The sequence below is a fragment of the Morone saxatilis genome, unplaced genomic scaffold (assembly GCF_004916995.1).
Source record: "Morone saxatilis isolate NCDOM2014 unplaced genomic scaffold, NCSU_SB_2.0 Contig9, whole genome shotgun sequence".
Classification (NCBI taxonomy): domain Eukaryota; kingdom Metazoa; phylum Chordata; class Actinopteri; family Moronidae; genus Morone; species Morone saxatilis.
In genome coordinates this window covers 300244-303787 of record NW_023340268.1, presented here as the reverse complement: position 1 = coordinate 303787, position 3544 = coordinate 300244, and positions in this window count along the sequence as shown.

Below are 3544 nucleotides of genomic sequence, written 5' to 3'. Positions count from 1 at the left end.
CAGAGGCAAGAGTGCGAAAAACTGTAATCCATGCAGTTTTGTTACTCTAGGCTGGATTGCTGCACTCTTTAATTATAGGTGCCCATATAAAGTTTTTAAGACGCTTCAACTTATTCAAAACGCTGCAACACGAGTACTGACTAGGAAAAAAGATCATAATCTCTCCTGGTTCTAGCTTTCTCTCCACTGGCCCCTGTAAAATTTAGAATAGATTTGAAAATCTTCCTCCACCTATAAAGCTCTTCATGGTCAGGCCCTTCATATCTTTAAAGGAGCTCATAGTACACCCTATTCCCCCACTAGAACTGCTTTTCTCTGAATGCAAGGGCTACTTGTGGTTCCTCTTAGTCTCTAAAGTAGAACAGGAGCCACGAGCCTTCAGTTTACCAAGCTCTCTCCTGTGGAACCAGCTTCCAGTTTGTGGTTTCAGGAAGCAGACACCCTCTCCACATTTAGAGTAGGCTTAGAAGACTTCCTCTTTGATAAGTTATAGTTAGGCTGGTCAGGTGGATCCTGAACATCCCTTATTATGCTGCTATAGCCCTAGACTATCAGGGGATTTCTCAGATGCACTGAGCCTGCTCCTCTTCTCTCTTTCTGCACTCATCAGTGCCATTAATACATGTTATAACTTCACTTCTCTTCCCCGGAGTTCTTGTGCTTCTCGTCCGCAGGTTTCATGGATCCTGGTGGCCTCCTGCCCATTGGTCCTGCTTGACTTGCCATTGCTAATGATCACTGATATTATTGTCATTTATTATCATTAGAAGTATTATTGAATGTTCATCATCATCACAGTCACTACTATTAGTGGTGACTTTCTCTGTTGTTGCTGCATGTCTTCTGTCTGTCTTCTGTCTGTCTCTCTCTCACTCTCACTCTCTCTCTCACTCTTACTCTCTCCTTTTTCACTCTCACTCTCTCTCTCTCCTCTCTCTCACCCCAACTGGTCAAGGCAGACGACCACACCTAGCGAACCGAAGGGTCTGTCCTAGGTTTCTGCCTGTTAAAAGGCAGTTTTTCCTTGCCCCATTGCCAAGTGCTTGCTCATGATGGTACGGTTGGGTCTTCGTAAATGTTATAAGAGTTCGGTCTAGATCTGCTCTATTTGAAAAGTGTCCTGAGATAACTTCTGTATGAATTGGCGCTATACAACAAAAAGATTAATTTAATTTAAATGAAATTGAAAATGTGTGTCTGCTGTTTACTATGTGTAAAATATGGATTTGTTCATAGGTATATGACACCATTTTGAGTCAGGCCAAAGAGCGGTTCTCTTTCACAAAGCACCTCATGACTTGTTCCTGCAACACACCTGAAGATCCCAGATTCAGCACTGGAAACCACAGTGGAGGCCTAACCAATGTTGAACAAAGCCAAACTCAAAACAGAGCTCTCCCTGATCTATGAGATCAACAAGTTCAGGGCTAGCAGTGATGCACTGACTCTGTTCCAGTTTGCTTCCTGAGGAACACCATGACACAGAATTGCCTGAATGCTTTGGCTCTACTCTCCATGGAGAAAAAACTTACATTCCTGACTTTAATAACAGGGTCATTGAGAGGTTTGCCACTCAGAAGGACAGAAGGACAAAATTCTTGTACAAATAAATCACACACACACACACAGTCACTTCACCTGAGCCCCTTTTCTATGTATATAATTGATTTTAGAATTAAACATACGGCAATATATGCTGAAATGATACAGAATCCATTGGGCTCTATGTGACTGGTATTGTATAAATATGAAATTAATTAGGAAAAGTAAGAAAAAGTAAAAACAGCAGTTTTACATGCTGATTTGTAAAGGTCCAGTGTATAACATTTAGGAGACCCTATTGTCTGGACTAGAATAGAATATAGTATATAATATAGTCGAGATAGGGTCCTATTAGCCACTGTAGTTCTTCCTACATTCTTAGTTTTAGGGGCTTTAGTTGGTTGCAGTCTGCAACTAATCCTCTAGATGCCATTAAATCCTACACCGTAGTCTTTTAAATCAGGGGAGCATGAAAGCAGTATATACAGTAGCCATACTGCCTGTATCTAGTGCTGTTCAAGGTGCTAAAAAAATAGAGCCTCCTTGTTTCCTGAAAACAGGTCACGTTTTGTCTTAATAGTGTGTTTGCTAATATAATAAAACTGTTTATTACAATTTAATGTTGCACTTCTAGAGCACATTACCAATTAGTACGATCTAACTTGATAATGAAATACTAATATAGAGTAAATGTACATAATTCGATGTTATGTATATAGTTAACTTTTCACTCTGTTCTGACAGTGTGCCTCTTACTCTGCCTATTTACTACTATCTGCATGTTCCGTGTGCTCTGCACTGCTGCCACAGGGGGGGCACTGGAGTAACAGTCAAGAGCCTTTCCAGCGATGTTATGTGTAAAAATACCTCAGTTGTTTATTTTTTTTAAGTTTCAAGTTTCAAATACAAATGGAAAGTCCGTGTTTTTGTGTCAGAATACCTTAACTGTTTAATATTGGTAATCACTTATTACTATTTCAGCTTGGGTATCCGGCAGTTGTGCTAAATTAATTTGTGTTAAATTGCATTGGGATGGTTACTGAAACTGACTGTATATGGCACAGCCCTACCTAGAATATATGTTTCACCAGCCGCCACTGATAGAGTATATAATATATAATTATAATCAAGTTTAACTTCTGACTAATCACAGTGATGTTACCTGATGAGTCCACAGAAGAAGAATCACCTGCGTGACCTGATACACATAAACATAAGGGATATATTTAGTAGAATATATTATAATATTATATCATATTTATATTTATAATAATATATAAATGAGTAACAAAACCATTATTAATATTGTTTAGTTTAGAAAGTGGCACATTTACCTGCAGAACTTCCTGCTGTTCCATCATTTGTTCCTCCTCCCGCCGACTGACTGCTGGAAGCTGAAAATCAACACAAACTAAATTTGATTATATATTAACTAAATATATTAACTGAAATATAGTTGAATTGTATAAATGTTAAGGTTTGATCACTTTCTGATTCATTTTCAAACAGAACCAAAGACAAACATAGAAACATCAAAAAGTCCAAAACAGAAATACTGATACAGAAAACTCCACCTCCAAACAATAATGTGATGATCTGTAATAAATGATATATAATATATATGTATTGTATAGATATTAAACATTAAAGGTCAATAAAAGATATGACCATCTACTCACCACTCAGATCTTGAATGTTGGATGAGATGCCTGCAGAGAAAACACACCTGAGTGAACTGATCCAGCATTGTTGATCTGTGTCAAAGAGCGATGACTTATTATTACAGAATTAGACTAATTATTCATAATCATTGTATTATTATAATTATTCATCCTTCATCCAACACTTACTTAAGAGGTTTAAGTTGTTTTTGTTGAATTGGCCATTAAAATACCCATAAAACGAATAACATATGTACAAAGTCATCATAACGCTCTATAAACCATAGAATAGAGCAATCCTAAGGAGATTCAGGTAATTTTCCTTACAGAAAACAAGCTAG